This window comes from Gymnoscopelus braueri (assembly GCF_963280865.1).
Source record: "Gymnoscopelus braueri genome assembly, chromosome: 8".
In the NCBI taxonomy this organism is placed as follows: Eukaryota; Metazoa; Chordata; class Actinopteri; order Myctophiformes; family Myctophidae; genus Gymnoscopelus; species Gymnoscopelus braueri.
The window spans coordinates 9854001-9876056 of record NC_137609.1 but is presented as its reverse complement, the minus strand read 5'-3'; positions in this window follow the sequence as shown (position 1 = coordinate 9876056).

Below are 22056 nucleotides of genomic sequence, written 5' to 3'. Positions count from 1 at the left end.
CCCCTTCACCCATCTACCCAGCCAACAACAGAACCACTGACCGGCGTGGGCGCCCCGTGTTGTTCTGCGGCAAAAGCATGGTCTGTAACAATTTTAACGATTTAGGTTGCTCAGCCAGCTCTTGCAAGCTGCTCCATGTTTGCAGCCACTGCGGCGGAGCCCACGCCCGGGCCTCATGCCCCCAGAACCCCCCCAAACCCCCTAGCCCTAGCTAATCGTCCTCCCCCCCCCCCCCTTTTTTCTAGTCCTGCCACACGGTTATAACACCACCACGCTACTCTGCTCAGTCCAGACCAGTTTTCATGTTTTTATGGGGCTTACCAAAACAGACCAGCCATAATCCCTTAGTCTAGTTGTTGCCCTCTTTGTCTCTCTTTGGGGGTAACAGTCCATGCGTGCCGTGCCGACTACGCTAACAGCCGTCCAAGCCGCCATGCCGACCACGCTAACGACCTCCTCCCCAAAGACTCCAGGGTCTGCGACCCTCCCCGGAACCCCTTTCACTTCCCTCCATTACATTCTATGTTTTCAATAAATACCCTAAACTTTCCATAAAGGTGTGTTTCTTTGCCTAGTGAAATGGCGTTGGAACAACAGATGTTCAGGAGGCGGGGATACACACCTTTACTCCGCCCCCTTACCAATCTACCTGGCGCTATTTATACACATCAGAACTACCCAGAAACCCTTTACTCGCTTTCGTACTTCGTACTCAAGCTCGTAGCGTTTCTGCTAAATATATCGTTGTGATTCTCGCACGATTGATTGCTCGGCGACAGGGGTTCACTGATTGCAAGATATTTCACCATGATGCGATCCCGACCCAATACATACATTAGTTTTTATTCCAAACGTCTCACGAAAACGTGAAAGGCTCCCGTGATATTTGCGTGAGTCCAAGACAGGACGCTAATGATTGACATTAAGTAATTCTCAATTTCTCTGTATTTCTCTCTCTCTCTCCCTCTCTGAAACAAACGTTTCAAAAGTCAACCAGGGTGCAATTCAGATCTGAAACAGTGTTGCCGTGTCCGCTTATTATAAGCGAGTTGCTTGTAAAAAATATTGGTGGTTGCGCTTCTTTTTAGCTTATTTCCAAAGTGTAGTTGCTTATTTGGCTTTATTTCTTAATGTTGTTTTTTTTTCTTTCTTTGAAAATAGCTGCGACAGGTTGTGAGCTTGTAGATCGGCTATTTTATTTGTATATAGGTTTAAAGTGCTCATGCAGCCTATAGTCGCAATTGTTGGGCTTGTTTTCATATACCTGGTTGCTTATTTCTCGCGCAAAACCTGGCAATACTGTTCAGAGATGCATATGTGCGTCACACACAAACACACACACACACACACACACACACACACACACACACACACACACACACACACACACACACAGAGCTCTCTCTCTCTCTGTCTGCAAGCCTATTCCTCTCTAATAATAATAAACAGCGTGCACTAGATCGGGGCCGATAGCCACAATTATCCAACAAGTTTGAAATCTAAAAGTTATCGGGAACCCCTCGCCGACCGTACTTTATCGGGGTGTTTCTTCTCGGAGTACCTTACACACTGCGCGATCAACACCTCGCCGAGGAACGCCCGATCTGGACTGAGATCGGTGGTTTTCTTGGCGATCACCAAAAAATATCCCCGAGAGACAAATCGGGTCAAATATCGTACAGTGTGTAGAGGCTATTAGGGACTTTGAAAACACCTCTGTACCACATGCTTCTCAGCCAGCTACCCAAGCTCTTAGACTTGGAGTAGTGAGCCTGCATTCTGCCGGCCCGAATCCTGACCAGTCTATGAGCCTGCTGGCCCATCTCAGTAGCAGGGTCCAAATCCCTGTCTATCATGAGCCTGCTCCCCAGTCAGCTAGCCTCTGGCCTGTTAGCACCCAGCCTGCACCTCCAGAGCCCTGCCTGCCTTTTTCCTGGGAGGAGTTTGGAGTAACAAGGGAGGTTTTTTACGAGGACCCCGAGTTCCTGAAGTCCCTTGCCAACTCTTGGAGGAACGCCCCTGAAATTGCCCAGCACATGGCAAACTTCAGGTGGCAGTGTGGTGTTGGCCGCCTACGTCACCGAGAGCCATTACTGCCCAGCGTCCCAGAGTCAGTGCTGCCCAGGGTCCCGGAGCCTGTGCGGCCCAGCGTCCTGGAGCCAGAGCCCATGGCCGCCTGCGCCACCAGGAACCTGTGCTGCTCAGCACAGGTTCCTGGTGCCGGAGCCGGCGGCGCCATCTGGGGTCGGGTCCCGTCTCCAGCAGCTGCAGCGTCGTCTGGGGCCCCGTCTCCAGCAGCTGAAGCGCCGTCTGGGGTCCCGTCTCCAGGAGCTGCAGCGCCGTCTGGGGTCCCGTCTCCAGCAGTTGCAGCGCCGTCTGGGGTCCCGTCTCCAGCAGTTGCAGCGCCGTCTGGGGTCCCGTCTCCAGGAGCTGCAGCGCCGTCTGGGGTCCCGTCTCCAGCAGCTGCAGTGCCGTCTGGGGTCCCGTCTCCAGCAGTTGCAGCGCCGTCTGGGGTCCCGTCTCCAGCAGCTGCAGTGCCGTCTGGGGTCCCGTCTCCAGCAGTTGCAGCGCCGTCTGGGGTCCCGTCTGCAGCAGCTGCAGCGCCGTCTGGGGCCCCGTCTCCAGCAGTTGCAGCGTCGTCTGGGGCCCCGTCTCCAGCAGTTGCAGCGTCGTCTGGGGTCCCGTCTCCAGCAGTTGCAGTGTCGTCTGGGGTCCCGTCTCCAGCAGTTGCAGCGTCGTCTGGGGTCCCGTCTCCAGCAGCTGCAGCGCCGTCTGCGGTCCCGTCTCCAGCAGTTGCAGCATCGTCTGGGGTCCCGTCTGCAGCGTTGTCTGGGGTCCCCTCTGGAGCGTCCTCCGAGGTCCTGTCTCCAGAGTCTGCAGCATCCATTGCGGCTCCGTCGGCAGCCTCGTTGCCTCCAGGCCGTCCGCCTGACGTCACCAGCTCAGCCCCGGTCCATTCAGGCCGTCTGCAAGGCGACACCTCTGCTGCCGTGTCCCAGCCTTCTGGCCGTCCGCCAGACGAAACCTCGTCCCAGCCTTCAGGCCGCCCGCCTGACGTCACCTGCTCAGCCCCGGTCCAGTCTGGCCGTCAGCCAGACGACACCTCTGCTGCCTCGTCTCAGCCTGCAGGCCGTACACCAAATGAAAACTCTTCCGCCTCGTCTCAGCACCCAGGCTGTCCACCTGATGTCACCACTGCCTCGTCTCAGCACCCAGGCCGTCCACCTGATGTCACCACTGCCTCGTCTCAGCACCCAGGCTGTCCACCTGATGTCACCACTGCCTCGTCTCAGCACCCAGGCTGTCCACCTGATGTCACCACTGCCTCGTCTCAGCACCCAGGCCGTCCACCTGATGTCACCACTGCCTCTTCTCAGCACCCAGGCCGTCCACCTGATGTCACCACTGCCTTGTCTCAGCACCCAGGCTGTCCACCTGATGTCACCACTGCCTCGTCTCAGCACCCAGGCCGTCCACCTGATGTCACCACTGCCTCTTCTCAGCATTCAGGCCGTCCACCTGATGTCACCACTGCCTCGTCTCAGCATCAAGGCCGTCCACCTGATGTCACCACTGCCTCGTCTCAGCACCCAGGCCGTCCACCTGATGTCACCACTGCCTCTTCTCCAGACTGGGCCAGTGTGGTGGGACGTCTGGAAGTCGTCCCTTAAGAAGGGGGTACTGTCACGGTCTGCCTCTCCACAGAACGTGTCACCACTTCGGCCACTCCCACTTTCCATTCCTGCTCTCAGTCCTAGTTACACACCTGCCCCAACTCCCTCATCAGCCCAACAGTGCCCTACCCATTACCAACCTGTGAACACTTCGCTAATCAACCTGCTGCCTATAAAACTGGACTCATTCCACACACACATTGTCAGTACATACATTGTTGTTCCTGTGAGCTGCCTTGGAGAGTCTTGTTCGTTGTCTCATGCTTCTGTAAGGTTTGCCTTCCTGTTTGCCGCTTATTTCCTATGCTTGGCTGTAAACTTAATCTTGTCTTTAATAAATCCGTGAATTGAAACTATTCTGCTTGTGGTTCTGCATTTTGGGTTCAGTCATTCTGCATTCCTGACAGAACAGTACAGAAACACAGAACAGTACAGAAACACAGAGAACAGAACAGAAACAGTGGTCATTGGTCTCTGGCAGCATGTTTGTAAAGATTGATATCTTTTAGGTAGTTATAGGCCATGCAGTTGCTCTGTCTTTATTCATATTCCACCTTCAACTGCTGGTTAAAAAACGTTCTTATCAGAATTGGCATCCCTCGGTCCTCAATGACTACAGACCAGTTGCCTTGACATCACAGGACATGGAGACCTTTGAGCGGCTGGTACTGAACCAACTGACACCGAACATCTCGATCCCCCTTCAGTTTGCTTACCAGGCAGACATCGGAGGTTGACGCCATCATCTACAATCTACCTGCTCAATAGGGCCTTCACCCACCTCAACGCCCTGGGCAGTGATGAGGGTGGACCTCGGCTTGGTGGCTGCTAGTTCCCACCTGATATTGTGTGGGAGTTCTGACTGCTCCAGACCGTACTGAATAACTGTTTGCTTGCATAAGGTCTTGAGACTAGGACTCAAGTCTAAGATATACAGGTCATGTGGGATGTCTCCTCCAAAGAGGATGATACGATCTCCCACCATGCAACAGCACTTCATAGTCGTCGAACGCGGGCCTTTCCCCTTGGGCTCAACCTTCTTCCAGGAGAGGGTCTCTGGACTGAATTTCCATACATGATTGAAGGTGTGGTCACTTTTGTAGCCAGCAAATACGTACAGCTCTCCATTGTAGGCAAAGGCTGAATATTTACCGATTTGACTGCGTTGTTCTTCAACAAGCTCTGCAGAAGGTGTGCTCAGCCAGCAGTTGGTCTCTGTGTCAAACACTCCGATGTGGTTGTATTGGAAGCGCGCGTACCTCCTGTCTCCCCTCCAGCCCCAAAGTACAAACGTCTTTGTCCCGATGATGGTGGCACAGTGACGTGAAGCAGGTGGTGGAGTACCTCTAGCGTTAATTAAAGACCAGACCATTGTGGTGGTGTCCAACTTGTAGATGTCATTAGTCCATCTAAATGTGACTCCGGTTAATCCTCCATGAATATACATGACCTTCCCCAAGACACAGGCTGAGTGGTACCTCCTCACCTCTGGAACATTCCCAGAAACCCAGGGTTTGAACCATCTGTGGGTGTCGACATCAAAGGCATACAGTACATTGCAATGCCCTCCCCATATGTAGGCGATATCTTCTATCAGCACCGCTGTGTGGCCCGCACACATGGAGGGAACTTCAAGGTGACGCTGTCCTCTTCCAGATGTAACTGGACGCAGCTTCATCCAGAGCAAAGACACTGTGTTAAAGACATGGACACTATTCTGATCAGGTTCCTTCCAGTATCCTCCAAAGGCGTACACCTTGTTCCCTGTTGTAACAGCAGCATGCCGATCTGGCCATCCTCCTTCCACACACTCCGCCCACCTCAACATGTCTCAGCTCAGCACCACCTTAGATGCAGTGGTGTTAAGTACTCAACCCCAGCACTTGAGTCAAAGTATAGATAGGCCTACTCCTGGTCAAATATTTACTGTTGTGAAATATTTAACACACAAATATTTAAATGTGAACGTTTAATGTACAGTACTTGCTTTTAATAAATACGTTAACTACTTAATTAGTTCAGTAAGTATAAATGAAGTAACTTTGTTACGGTGAACCACTGCCTAGACACAATCATTCAAGACTTGTGTCAAATAAAGGTTTAACGCTAGCCCTTATATTGGTTCCTCAGCACAAGCGTCACATAAGCTTTGTCCAATCCGCAAATACGGTGGTTTGGGTCGACCAATCAAGGAAGCCAATGCCTGTTTATCTCCTAATTTGGCAAATTTAAAACCGGCCAGACCGCAGCCAGGTTGTGAGCTTGTAGATCTGCAATCTCCACTATTTTCGGGACACTATCATTGTTCAACGAATTATAATACAGGATTAAGTACGTTATGAGAATTCATTTGTTGATATACATAATACATAATACATAATAAAAAATATATCAGGGAAAAAAAGTGTCAAATATTTGATTAACCTACATGAGCAGTATAAAGTTGGTTATCGGTTCTAAATATGGGTTTGTAGACATATTTAATTAATAATTAATTAATTAACCGGAAATCTCATTTGCATTAGATTTCAGGAGTTGGGTCTGGCCTGAGAGTCTGTCTTGACGTTTACGCAGAGTTCACAACATGGACTAGCCTATCAGCGTCCTCGCTCATTGTTCTGTGATTGACAGCGCACGTTGGCCAATCAGGGAGCGACTGGTGAAGCCGAGTGAAGCCGAGTGGAGCCGAGCGAAGCCGAACGGCGGCCATTACTATTTTCACCACTGTATTTTAAAACTTCTTAAACACTCTCAAACTTCTTTTCTTGTGGCACGGAATTTACTTTTAAGATATTTTAGGATAGCATTTAGTTGTTTAACTTCATATATGTGGTCAATTTACCATTGAACATCATCTATTCTACACAAATTGTGATCGTAAATTTTGTCTATTTTTGCCGAATGTTAGCCCCAGAATAGGGATGTTAGGGTTCAAGTGGTTAATATGGCAGTCATGTTAATAGTCTTGCTCAGACAGGCACACTTTGACACAGACTGGGCAAGCCGGGATTCAAACAGCAACAGCTTCCCTGGCGTCTTACCATTTCACATAATGAACCTGATAATGAGGTTGAGCGTTTGCCACAATGCTTAGGTGGAGCATTCCTTTGAGCGTTTATCGTAAACTGGAATGCATTTGAATTATTGCCTCAGTTTTATTTTATCCGCCCTTGCCAGGTGCCATAGGCTTGAGAGGCTGTGTCCCAAACACAGCATGAAAGACAAGCAAACCTGGCACAGGTGATTAATATAGGGGTTGATACAGTCAGCTGATTGGCTTGTGCCCGGAACAGGGGCCTGACAACACTGAGTGGATGATTGGAAGTGCCAAATGACAGGACAAATAATGGCTGTGATAACAGATAGAAAGACAACGTCCCAATATAATGTGCTCCAATACCTTGACATGTAGGTACACACAGTTAAGGTCGTATAAACAATCCGACAATGTGTCAATGAATATTTCAAATCTGATGCTTTTATTCCTGATGAAAAATGTACCTCATTTCAAAATAAAATAATTAATTTGATTAATCTAATTAATCACACAAAATAAACGCTCCTGGTGTGTAAGAACCTTTTGTCTGAGGCAGGTCTCGCTGCCGTCGCCTTGTTCTTCTGAACCTTGATTCATCAAAGAATGCATTTTACACCTTGCTTCACACTCATACTACATTCACGCCTGGAATACAACCACAGTGCATATTTTATTTAGGCAGGAAAGTTCTGGCAGAAAGCAAGGGAAACTTCATTTCTCCCATGTGCAACCAGTCTTCTTCCGTTGGCCACTGAGGAACTCCCCTGGAACAGTTGGGAGTTAAGGACCTTGCTCAAGAGGTGTCTTTACAAGTAGTGCATGTTTGCTCAGCCCCCCACCATATGGGTCCCAAGCCTCTCTAACTAACCTATAGGATAAATCCAACCCACACAGCAGTGGCAAATCGTAAAAGAAACGTGGACTGCATGGTAAATACCACCTGCTCTTCTGGTGTTTCAGTCAGACAGACTATACGGTCTCCAAAATAAACATTCTATGTGAAATGAAGTTTCAATACTACAGAGGGTCCATGGAGCAAAATTGCTTTACAAGGTGCCATAATATGTAAGGGTGTCAGCACTACAGTATGGAATGGAGGAACACATGAGGATTTATAACCGACTCTCATAAAATACTGTAGCTCTCTGCAGGCAAGAACGCTGGCTGCCGGTGTGTGAATACTGTACAGATGGGCGATAAATTAAAGGGAAAAAACAGAATACACAAGTGGAGAAACATAACGAATGTAGATGCTTCCAGACAGGTGCATTGCATGATACAATTAAACCATTCGTATCCTATCATGCTCTATGGCATCTATAAAAATGCTTAGCAGGTCCAGTTGACCTCCATTTTGGATCAAGATGGCAAGAGAAAAAGATTGGGGGCATGGATGGCCTGTGAGCTTCTGTCGCAAAGACTGCTCAAATGGTTAATGTTTTTTATATTTTTTATATTATTTAGAGTAGCCAATTATTTTTTACCCCTTTTTCTCCCCAATTTAGTCGTTATGCCAATTGATTCCTCCCCACACACATTTCTGTGTTGTCACTGCTGTCGTGCTACTGACTCACCTGCCAGTGAGGAGCCCCCACCAGGAGGATGTAGAGCCTTCGTCCTACTCCTCCCACCCAGAACTCCCCGCTGACAGGTGCCGCCCCAGCCCGTAGGAGTACGTGCGATGACCAATATCACCATCCCCGGCCAGCTTCCCTCCCCCGAACACGGGCCAATTGTGTTCGTGTAGATGCACCACGGTAGATTCGAACCCACAACCTCCGTGGTGGTGGGCAGTGACTTTTACCACTGCGCCACCCGAGCGCTGAATGGTTAGTGTTTCAATACAGTGGCTATAAAGTGACATCTGCATTTCAATCTATGGGGAAAAATCAATGTAGGACGGATCAGAACAGTCTATGGACAACTACATAGAGAGGGATTTTATAGTAGGGTTGCAGTGCATAAAACCCTCATTACAAAGACAAATACATATTTGAGAGTTCATAGGCACTGGTCTTTGCAGAGAGGGGGGAAAAAGTAATAATGGCGGGTCAGATGAGTCATCTTCACCATATTAACGACAAGTGGGCAAGTGCATGTGTGTGTGGCCTTCAGTGAGCTCTGTTATGCTATGTGGGGGCATTTTTCCTGGCATGGTTTGGGTCCACTTGCCCCCTGGGTTACTGCAAAACATTACAACGTTATTTTTAGCGATCACCTTTATCCCATGATGAAGAATTTCTATCCTGATGGGAGTGGTCCTCTTCCAGGATGACAAATGCCCTAATCCACAGGGCATGAGGGGTCACATATGAGTATGAAAGGGATGTGAATCATATGCTATGGCCTTCACAATCAACAGCTGTCAACCTAATTGGAAAGCTACTGTATGGGAGTCAGCGCTCCCCACCCACCACCATCATCAAAACACCAAATGTGGGAATATGTTTTTTTTTGTTAGAATGGTGTTCCATTTCCTCTAGTATAGAGTTCCAGAGACTTTAAAGCTGTTCTGGCGGCTTGTGGTGGCCCAACACCTTACTAATCCTCTTTATGTTGTTTTTTTAACAGTGGAATCGGAACCCTCCACTCAGAACATTAATGTGGTAATGCCATAGTGTCACAGAGGCCACTGCCATGGCAATTTCTATAGACTTTCAAGCGGGAGGTGTCAGAAAAGTTACCACAGGGACAACTGGCTTGTTGTGGCGGCCAAGCGTTCATGGCGACGTCGCTGTTTGATCTTTCATGTTCTGAAGACCAGTGTTAGAATGCATCATTATGAGGGAGCCTAGTATCAAATTACAAGGACCTTATGTGTGGAAGCATAAAACAACGTGGCCTTATAAAGCTAAAAGCTCCACCACAGTTGCTGTTTTAGTAGAAAGAGCGGACCCAGATCAGACAACACAAAAGCTGGAAAATCTGATTTCATTTTGAGAGGCAGACCCATGCGAAGAAAACACCACAACAAACATGGTTTCGCTGGAATCGTTCCGATGTAGATGTAATAATAATGGTCTAAAAAGCTCATTTATCTTATGAAGCCCTTATTAGCATTGAACCTTTCATGGCACGATTTAGCCAATACTTATCTTGCCATCATGGCGGTTTCTCTTGCAGCTCAGTTCTTTCTGCTAATTGGAATAATCAGTGAACCGCTGGTAACGCAACATTCAGCTTCCTCCTAATGCAGCACGGAGCCTGAAGGCCAAATGGATCGTTCTTATTTCCCACAGCAACCAAACATTGAAAGAGAGGCATGTAAACACACTTCTCTGCAGTCCAGAGAAGAATCATTTCAAGGCCGCATTTATACTTTGATCGTTTGATGGTGTCGCACATCGAAAATAGCTCTGTGACACATGAGTTTGTAGATCAGCTACTGTATTTCCGGTGAGCGACACCGTACAACGGAGCATAAATCAGGCTTAACAAGGTGGATCAGGCCAATAAACCTGAAGGTCAGCTGTAGATTCTGCACAGTTTTTGACCAGAGAGCTGACGACATAGAAAGACTTTGGCTCATTACTCACGCACAATATTCAGGAATCACATATTTCGAATGACAGCTCACCACAACTCGTAGCCAAGTCATGGTTATACCCTTTTTATTTTACGTTTGCTTTGGCGCTAGTTTCAGAACCTTGATGTAATTTTTCAAGACTCCGTCTGACACAAAACTCAAAACGTTCACCACTAATTACAGGCTGTCCTACTTTCAAAACATTGCTTTGTGTATTCATATCTTTAAAGAAGACCTTAATGTATCTTGAAATACCACAGGGAAATGTATTTGGCTCACCCACACAGAAGAAAATAATTTCACTGTTAAGTTGTTTGTACAGCCATTAATGTTGTAGTACAAAATATGCGATAAACATTTCATTATGTGCTACATGTAATGGCACTGTAAATGGACTAGTAGAGAGAAAACCATAGTCGCAGCGGAATCATTGAACAAATCTGAAATGTATTACTGAATACACTTCTATCCATACGCATGGAATCTCTGCTTGTTCGTCTGTCATGGGTATCATCCGTCTGTCCCCCACATATCTCGGGAACGGTCTGACCGACTGATCGACTTCACACTTGGCACGAGTATTGCAAAGGACCAGAGGGATCGAGCGATGTGCTGAATGAGAAATCCATAAATATATATAAATCCTCAAATCTCAGTATCTTTCTATGTCTATGCCCCCTATATGGAGATATCTGTATAGGTCTGTCTGTCTATCTGTCTATCTGTCTATCTGTCGGTCGGTCGGTCGGTCGGCCGGCCGGTCGGTCGGTCCGACGGTCCGTCGGTCCGACGGTCCGTCTGTCTGTCTGTCGGTGTCCCTTTTATGCCATCAATATAACGTCATAGACTGGCCTCCAATTACTATGATAGTGGGTACTGCACTAAGTTCTCTGACAAAGGGTATTGCATAATCAAAGGGGCCATCGCACTAGTACTGTAAAATACATAGGTTTAATTAGCTAATAAAAACAAAGTCCTGCAAAAGAAACTGCAGTGGTCCTTATCTGGCTAAGAAAAATAAGAAAATACAAAGGATCAATCACTCATCATTTCCATGAACGCTCGTCCACATCAAAAACGGACGTTTTCATCTTGGAAAGATCCTTCAGGCATGGTGAATCCAGGCCTGACACTGGTCTGCTGTGATGTCATTGCATGCATCATCCATGGTCTGGTGAACGGTCACTTGTTGATGCAGATGTGTCTCACACACTTTCCAGCTCCATTTGGAGAACAACTCCTCAGTGGGACTGAGGAAAGGACGGTTTGGGGCAAATACTGTGTGGATGCGCCTGAAACCATGCCTGCTCCAGTTGAGCATGGTGGAACCTGACATTGTCCCTCACAATGATGTCATTGTGTCATGTCATTATTAATGTGTCACACCAACAGCTCTACAAGCAGGCTGCAGTTAGCCAATCAACCTCGCTAACCCCAAACCTTCATGATCTGAACGTGGGATGTTGTTCCTCAGTTTCCATAAGACTAAGCTTTACTCTAACTGTGTGTGTGTGTGTGTGTGTGTGTGTGTGTGTGTGTGTGTGTGTGTGTGTGTGTGTGTGTGTGTGTGTGCGTGCGTGCGTGCGTGCGTGCGTGCGTGCGTGCGTGCGTGCGTGCGTGTGTGTGTGTGTGTGTGCGTGCGTGTGTGCGTGCGTGCGTGCAGTCTATATATACCTATATGTGTGTATGTCTGCCCGTTGTGCACGTTATTGTGAGCGGCCTTTCCACAGAGCTGACGGTGATGTTCTCCAGATTTAGGATGTATGACAGATTGAGCGGTATATGGATGGAAACATAGCTGCAGCGCTGCACACGTGCATGGAGCCTGGATGCATGCAGACACGTGCAGGGGTCTAGGGGTGGCACACGCCGCATGGAACCTGGACGCATGCAGACACGTGCAGGGGTCTGGAGGTGGCACACGCCACAACGTGGTGTGTCCAACGCTGTCTGCCCTGAGACAGATTGACATCATTTACCTCCAGGACTCCATCCACACTGATTACTGTAATAATGAGGGGAAACAATTGCAGTTTCGAGTTTTGAGTAATGTTGCTGTCTCCATATTTCAACTTTTTATGTTTTTTGGTAAATTAATACCCTACAAAAATAGTGAAAATAGCCTCAACGCATATAGTGAGCTTTGTAGATCAGCTATTTTTGAGGCATTTTGAAAGTGAAAGTGGTTAGTGGGTGTTGTTATGAAAAGAGCTTGACTAAATAATAACTCCTCTGTGTAATTGTGGAGGAGTGCGTTGACTCTTTCAGAAGCTTGGATTGCAAATTTGCAACGCAGGTCAACCTGGGGAGAGCCCAGGGAGAGCTGCTACACTTTTGACCTTGTAGTGCAGCGGCTAAAAGCAATATTTTGGGAGAATCGTTCACTTGGTGATACAAGCGTGAAACTTGGTACAGATCATCTTTAGAGGTCATTTATCGATTTTTTTAATCGAGCCACTTGAAAATCAAAGATGGCGGCCATTTTTCAAGATGGCCGACATCTTAGTGGGCAGTTAAGTGATATGATGGTTTATTTGGTGATACAAGCATGAAAATTGGCATGAGCAGTCTCTGTGGGTCACTTGACAATAGGCCACCCACAGCTACTTGAAATTTCAAGATGGCGGCCATTTTTCAAGATGGCCAACACTTTAGTGGAGCAATTAAGTTATATAATGGTTTATTTGGTGATACAAGCATGAACATTGGCATGATCAGTCTCTGTGGGTCACTTGACAATAGGCCACCCACAGCTACTTGAAATTTCAAGATGGCGGCCATTTTTCAAGATGGTCAACACTTTAGTGGAGCAATTAAGTTATATAATGGTTTATTTGGTGATACAAGCATTACATTTGGCATGAGCAGTCTCTAAGGGTTGCTTGACAAGAAAACACTCCCAGCCACTTTACATTTCTATTTTCAAGATGGCCACCCCCTGGATCCTCAAAAGATACATTTTCTCATAGAAATGTATGTTTTTTTTTCATTATTTATTTTATTATTATTATTATTATGCTAAAGAACAACTTTTAACACATCACAATATAGTTGTGTTGATTTGTTGATCATAGATAGATTAGATAAGAGTGAATATCTGCACTACCAGGGCACACTGGTGATATATCACTGGGGTTCAATGTCAGCTAATTGAAAGTTGGTATCCCAAATGCTGTCTAATTTACCCCAAAACAGTTAGATAGCCGCACCTGAATTGACAGGTTGTGCCAGCACGGGAGAGCCGAGCCAAGGTTAATGGGGTTTTAGTTAACCGGATGGTGTACAGATCGCTCAGGATTTAAATGGCATTGGATGAACGATCGAACTAAGTGTAGGGTTAAGGCACGAACTTAGTTGTATCCCATACATCAAAGTGCTTGGTAAAAGGTGGTAAAAGGATAAACCCTCGGCCTCTGCCTATGCTGCAGACATGGCAGAAGCCATCATAACAGTTGTGAAAACTAACTGGGACAGATGTTTAATTTGTCAGCAGGTCACCAAGGAAAAACTCATTCAGCCGAGTTTATTCAACAGAGAGCACGATCGTACTGGTTATGATACCATTGCAAGAAATGTTCCATTATTTCATAAGATCAATGCTCTGCCTATCTTACTTAGTCCAACCCGACTAGATGAAGGTGATGGCATAGAAAGCACATCGACAAGAAACAGAGCAAAATATAATTCAAGCTGTAAACTTAGGTTCAACAACACAGAGCTGGAAAGGACCCAAAAGAGAGCATCTACATCTGCTGAAGACACTGAAGATACCAAAGATATCCATGTCAAGAGGCCAAGAAGATCTAATGTATGACCGGTCCAGCGATGTCACAACTGTGAACGAGGCCAGGCTTGATCTCTTTGCCAGAAAGCAAAGACAATATGACTTGATCCCACCAACTCAAGCAGCACTCAAAGAGCATGCCAAACATGCTTCTTATGAGGCTGGATACGTGTGGGGACAGGCATTGAAGCGACATCCACAAATGCCGAGCCCATCTGACTGGGGATGGGTGGAACAGGACGAGAAGTGGAAAGTCTTCTGGACTCCACTTCCACCTATTGCGGAGAGTTGTTGGGAGTTGACCAAATGTGGGTGCTCCAAGGCATGTACTGGAAGGTGTAACTGCTTCAGATATGGACTCAGTTTCACATGCCTATGTAGTTGCCCCTGCTAGAACCTATTTGCATGTTTATTTTGCCAGAGTTATTCCCTGTTGTCCTCTGTGTTTTCAAGTGGAGGCCTATGGCTCGGCTTCCCCTCGTCACATCGACGCATCATGTTTTACTTTTTATCTAGTCTATTACTGTGTAATTTTCAGTTGTTACTTTGTAACATTGCTTCCACTGCCTTCCACTGCCATATCTAACAGTGAAGCACATTTTCAGTTTAGTTCCTTAGTATCGTTTGTCATGGTTCCGTGGCTATTGCCATTCAGTATTAGCCATTACTCATAATTTTGGAGCACTGTCCGTTCAGCACCACAACTGTGCTTATCAGCACCACAACTGTGCTAATTTATTCATCTTATTTTTTGTTTCCCCACCCCTTAGTATTTATTTGACACATGTAATGGCTGTTAGTTTAAAAAAAACAATATATATATATATACATATATATATATATATATATATATATATATATATATATATCCTCCCTTGTGACTGTTACCTTGTCGTGGTAAGGGAGCTTGTTTAGGCCTACCTCAGTGAACCCTGAGAGCTATGCCGGTGGGAGGCAACTCCTGACAGGTCTTACCAAACTGGACAGGTCGTGGGCGAGGAGTCAGACAAAACACAGTCAAACAACCTCTCTTGACAGAGCTTTTTGAGGAACCCAATACATTTCTATGAGAAAAGGTATCATTTAAAGATTGACATCTTGAAATTTCAAGTGGCTGTGGGCGGTTTCTTGTCAAATGACCTTTTGAGACGGCTCATGGCAATTTTCATGCTTGTATCACCAACTAAATGATTTCTTAAGCTTAACTAGTCCACTAAGGTGGTGGCCATCTTGAAAAATGGCCGCCATCTTGACATTTCAAGTAGCTGTGGGTGGCTTATTGTCAAGTGACCCACAGAGACTGCTCATGCCAATTTTCATGCTTGTATCACCAAATGAACCATTATATAACTTAAATGCTCCACTAAAGTGTTGGCCATCTTGAAAAATGGCCGCCATCTTGAAATTTCAAGTAGCTGTGGGTGGCCTATTGTCAAGTGACCCACAGAGACTGCTCATGCCAATTTTCATGCTTGTATCACCAAATAAACCATCATATCACTTAACTGCCCACTAAGGTATCGGCCATCTTGAAAAATGGCCGCCATCTTGGATTTTTGAGTGGCTCGATTAAAAAAGTCAAAGAGTTGACCTAAAGGAATGTTCATGCCAATTTTCACGCTTGTATCACAAAGTGAACGATTGTTCCTACTATCCGCTCTACTATTGGTAAACAAGACAAGTTGGCTTACCTCATGAAACTGTTAACATACACATAGCAGGCTGTGACGCATGTTGGCAGGTAGCCTAATGTAAAACACTAGAAGTTCTGCCCGCTACGCGGGCAGAATTCTAGTACCCCCCCCCCCAACCCCCCCCAAAGAAAATGTCGTTTAAGCCACAGACACGCATGCAAGATGTTGCACATGAACTCTGCAGCCGCACTGAGGCGCTCCAACACAAACACTCTGACATTAAAGGGTCTACACCATGAAAATCACTTTTTTCTTGTTTTTTTGTATTTTTTGGGGTCCCCAGTGTCTCTTGTACCCAAAAAATGTTTTTTATTTAAATTCAGTCATTCCTTCTCATTTCATGGATTTCCAGAATGGGCGTGTCTGAACAGGCGATCTCAGAATGGAAATGTTTATGATGTCACAAACATTATTGATGGCAAACCCAATGTTAAATGAAAAGTGCCCGAATCGCTCCGAAACTTTTTCTACCCCCCCTAAGTGGGGGTCTACGAACAAATACTTCGGGCTCGGATTTTGGCTCCGCCCCCCGGAAGTGGGTGAAACAGGCACCTCAAAACTTGGTGGAATTGTTCAAAAATGTTCAAAGTGTTTTTTTTTCGATTTTGTATTTTTCTTAGATGCTTCTTTTTATGCAGAATTTTTCCATTTTTTTTCTTTTTTTTAATAATTTTTTAAAATATTTTTTTGTATTAACAGACAGAATTGCTCAGTAGCCCCCCCTGCCCAACAGGACGTTTTGGTATTGCAGCTGAAAGCGCTGTATAAGCCAGAGACAATTAACTTGGGATGAGTATATCTGAGTGATGATTTAGGCTCAAACCTTTTGAAAAAGGTTTGAGGGACATACACCATATGATATTAAATATCAAATATTTTTTTTAAATTCATGGTGTAGCTCCTTTAAGCTTCACACAACAAACATCAGCAGCACACACAACATTCACCACAATGACAAACAAATTACGTCCGCGCAAAAATAAGCGAGGGCTCGCTTATTTTGCGGTTCAAAAATCGTGGGATAAAAATGTCCCCAAAAAAAGTTTTTAAATTTTTAACAGCGCATCGCGTCCTGCCGTCCTTCCTCTCTCTCCATCTCCTTGTCTCTCTCTCTCTCTCCCCTCTGGCCCTCTCTCTCTCCCTGTCTTCCTCTCTCTCTCCCTCCCTCGTTCCCTCTCTCTCTCTTTCCCTCCCTCCCTCTCTTCCTCTCTCTCTCTCTCCCTCTATGTCTCTCTGTCTGTCTCTGTCCGTCAGCGAAAATTCTCTCGCTGTGTTTGGCTAACTATTCTCTCTCTCCCACCCTCCCTCTCTCTCCCCCTCTCTCCCTGTGTGTAGGGTGCCTTATTCGGATACATGCGTGTGACTGTTCGCCCCTGCCGGTTTCTCTGAATTTTTATTTTTAAATAGGCTCTGTCATGATTAATTGACCACACATATGTGGTCAATTAAATAAATTCTATCCAAACGATATGTTATAAGTGAATTCCGTGCCTCAAAGAAGAAGTTTGAGAGCGTTTAATAAGCGAAAATAAGAAGTGAAGGCACCCTGACTCGCACAAACAACAATGGCTGCCTTTCGTCTTTTTTGAGGCTGCACTCGGAGCCATTCGGGCTCACTCGAACTCGCCACCTGATTGGCCAACTTTTGCTGTCAATCACAGAACGATGAGCGACGACGCTGATAGGCTCGGAGAGTGAGGTTGGGTTGGCATGTCCAGGTTGCCATGTCCAGGTGTTGTAAGCGTAAAGTGGGTGTAAATTGGTTAGAGAAAGTGCGTCGACGCATGCGCAGTGCGCAGCTTTGTGTTTTTTCATGAAGCTGGTTGCTTGTTGCTCGCGCACGATCTGGCAACAGCGGTGCATACGCATGCGCAGTGCGCAGTTTTTTTTGTACAAACACAGGTTCAGCCAGTCTGCCAATTGTAATATAGATATAATTGCAGTGGTTCTCAAAGTGGGGTCCAGGAAACCCCAAGGGTCCTATAAGTGGTTCCTGGGGGTCCCCGGCAATTAACTTTTTAAATGTAGCATCATAATCCATTTAACCTCTTTAACCCTATTTTATACTTTGCATATAAAAAATTACTAAAAAAAAAATGTGCCAAATACATATCAATCTGGGGGTCCTTGACATGAAAATGTTTGAGAACCACTGACAAATAGAACCACTTGAAATGTTGACGTGTGCACCTTTTTTGTGCACATTTTGTATTCAAATTGACGTTTTGTTTCATATCTGCTACTGAAATTGAGACACATATCACTTAAACTAACTTCTGGGAATGGTTAGTCATCAAAACAGAATGCCTCACGTCTTCTCTCCTCAAATATTTATTGTACATATTTCTTGTTTTTCATACCAGTAATCTGAAAGCTGATTATGATGTTCTGCATAGTAGTGTATATTTGTCTGTTTTCTTAAATGTCATCATGATTTGAGTGCGTGGGGATCTCATTTGAAATAAGCCATTGTGCTTTTATGGGCGATCCAGTTTAGGGGACCTTGTATTGTAATTTGTACTTCCATGTACTTTTTCCATGTCTTTCTAAATAAAGTACTTCAATCAATCAATCAATCAATTCTTCAGAAATTAGAAAGTAATACAATGAACGGCCTCTCAGTCCAGTTAACTTGATTCCTACACTGGGTTTGTCAGTGAATATTCTGTCCTCAGGGCCATATTGTTTAGGCCCGGTGTTTATACTAGTGTCTCTGTGATGGATTGCACTGCGTCGTGTTGACCAGTTGAGGACGTCTTTGTTTCCAGTCATTTTCAGTCAGTCAGTATACTTTGATTGATAACACATTTGCTCGCTTTAACAATGATCATTGGAGGAAAACCAAGACGTTTGCAACAGTGTGGTGTGTGTGTGTGTGTGTGTGTGTGTGTGTGTGTGTGTGTGTGTGTGTGTGTGTGTGTGTGTGTGTGTGTGTGTGTGTGTGTGTGAGAGAGAGAGAGAGAGAGTGTGTGTGTGTGTGTGTGTGTGTGTGTGTGTGTGTGTGTGTGTGAGTGTGAGTGCGCGCGCACGTGTGTGTGTGTGTGTGTGTGTGTGTGTGTGTGTGTGTGTGTGTGTGTGTGTGTGTGTGTGTGTGTGAGAGAGAGAGAGAGAGAGAGAGACAGCGAGAGAGAGAGAGAGAGAGAGAGAGAGAGAGAGAGAGAGAGAGAGATTGTATTATTGTGGTTAATGCTATACAATCCGGTACTTGATGAATAAAACATAATTTTAACCCATCTGTATGGTATAGTATATTATTACAATATAACTAGCACATCTGCAGTGGTTGAAGGTAGTCTCCCTGAGCTTCCATTGAGAAGATCAGGGTGTCGGGTCGGAAACTACTGGTTTCTTAATTATAGTTCAGACTTTGTTGCAATTACTTCTCAATTCAATTACAGGAGAGGGACACGTCAACACTAACAGACATAACCCTTATGGATAGTAGCTTTAAATATGAAGGTAATTTGAATACACCATATTGTACAATCTACAACTAAGGTATTTAGCAGACACTCCAATCCAGAGCGACTTTTAATTAAGCAAGGTAAATAATCACATACAGAGAGAACAGTGTAGTACGTTAAGACACTATTAGGATACCAAGTAAACCATGAACCTAGCATAATGTAGTTGTGTTCAACGTAGGTTCGGGAGTAGAGACCGCCCTCTGCTCAGCCACTCACGTTCATGATCAAGTTCACCTGCGCTGCTTATCTCTCAGCCAATCCACGTAGCAATCACCACAGTATAAATACACCCGCTATCGTATCACTTACCTGTTTGATTTCACTTGCGTTCTCAAACAAACAAACCAACAAGCAAGTAGCCATCGCCTTTCTCGCTCCTAAACAGCAGGTAAAGCGCCGTTCCTTTGTTCCTTTTCATTCCTTCATAGCATCTCAGCACCAGCACTGTTGCTAAACAAATCCTAAAGCTAAAACTAAATACAACAGTGTTTGTAGCTTATATCAGGTAGTATTAGCGTGCGTCCTCCGCCGTTCCGTCATGGACGAGCGTGAGTTACACGTACACGCTCTCCCCTCTGGCCCTCTCTCTCTCCCTGTCTTCCTCTCTCTCTCCCTCCCTCGTTCCCTCTCTCTCTCTTTCCCTCCCCCCTCCCACCCTCCTCCCCCCGGCCCCCCGAACGGCACCGCGTGCCTTCGCCAGATCGGCGCCGTGCGCCACCTCCGTGCGCCGTGCGTCTCTCTCCCCACATTCCGACGATCGGCGCAGCGCGCCTCCCTCTCCGGAACTGCACAGTCCGCCTTCCCCGGGTCGGCACAGAGCACGTTCCTCCCGGCGCCGTGTGCCCCTCACCCCTGCCCCCGTTTGACACATCAGGACAGCACGTTGTCCCGCCCCGGCCCAACGGCGTCCCCGCCAACGACGCTCAGCACTCCATCATTCCCGCCTTGGCCCGGCCCCCGCCGCGCCCCCTACCTGGGATGCACCCTCCACATGGGCCGCACCCCCGCACACCGGGCAGCCTACTCAGGTCGTGCCCCCGCCCACTCAGGTCGTGCCCCCGCCCATTGTGGCCGCCCCACTTCCCCCGCCTCAGTCCGCACCGCCCACTGAGCCCGTACCTCCTACCGGTCTGCACCACTTACCCAGACCTCGTCATTACCCAACCCGGCCCAACTGTTTTCTCTCCTCTCCTCCATTTACTCCCAGGCCCCGCAGGCGTCCTCCGGCCTCGCACCCGCCTTCGGTCCCCTTCCCCACCCCTTCCCCGTATTCCAAGGGGCTAACCTTTATAACCCTTTCACTCCCCCAGCCTCCGCCCACACCCTGGCCACGGCCACCCCAGCCGAGCCTCCTCTAGCCAAGGCAACCCGGCACTCTCCCGTCAGCGATTCCCTCCGCCAACAGATTCTAAATGGTGCGTACGTTGACTTGGTGGTACTCCTCCAGCCATCCATTATCGACCCCCTAAGCAACAGGGAAATTACTACTCCATTCGGGTTCCTGGCCCAACTCCGCCAGTCCCTCCCCACCCGCTCCCGCGATCTAACTCCCAGCGAGTTTGCATATTCCTTCTCCCTTTTCAGGGACATTATTTGTTCAGTCTACCCCGGCCGTCGGGCCGAATTGGACCAGTATCTGTTCAACGTACTAGAGCTGGCCATTCGGTTCGGAGGCACGGGGTACTACAATTATCACGTGCTGTTCGCCACCGCAGCAGCCGCCCGCATACAGCAGTTCAACACTAACACATACTGGGGGGCCCTGGACCGTGAACTTTATTGCAGGGTGTTCACGGCCAGGGCCACGTTGTCTTGCGACCTGTGCAGAGCCCCCTCCCACCCGTCCGCCGTCTGCACCATGGCCACCCAAAAGCCCCGTCAAAACAGCAAACCACTTCTGTCCATTACCACCAATCCACCACCCCTTTTCCCCCGCAGTCGATCCGCAGCACTTCCCCCCTCCATAGTCCCCAGGCTATCCTCCTCCAATTTCTCCCGCTCCGTTCAGCCCTCTAACGCTAACGACGCTAGGGGGAGGCCCGTCCTGTTTCAGGCAGGCAGGCAAATATGCAACAACTTCAATGACGCCGGTTGCGCCTCATCCGCATGCCGTTTCCTCCACGTCTGCTCGTTCTGCGGGGGAGCTCACGCTCGCCCCGCCTGCCCCCACAACCCCACATCCACTCCTACCGCGTGACTAGCACGATACCTCAAAACCCCCATCATTATCCCAGCCCTCACCACTGCCCTCCGCAATCACCCCGACCGGCCATTTGTTAACTTCCTTATCAACGGGTTCACTCACGGTTTCCTCCCCGGATTAACCGTCACCCCACCACATCCCACACCTGCCACAACCTGCAATCCGCCATCATCGACCCAGACGCAGTCGACACCCTAATCGCCAAGGAGATAAGGGAGGGGTTCATGATGGGGCCCTTCGACAAACCACCATTCCCTGTGTACCGGATCAGCCCCATCGGCGTGGCGACCCGCAAGTACTCGGGGAAGAAGCGCCTCATCATGGACCTCTCCTCTCCCCACAACTCTCACATCCCCAGCATTAACAGCACCATCCCCAGTCACGATTTTTCCATGAAATACTGCACCGTCAATCACACAATAAACCTTATCCATCTCGCCGGTCACGGGGCCATGCTTTCCAAAGCAGATATAACCAACGCGTTTAACACATTGACCGCCAGAGGTTAATCTCATAATGTACTCACCAGTGCCAACGTTTTATTGTTGTTTTTTGTTTTTTTCACGTCGCCACAGATCTTGTTAAAATCCTTAAGATTGAGCTGTGCACTGTTTGTAAACATCGCGGAGATCTCACTGCTTCTACCAGTGAAGACCACGTGTCAAACGGAG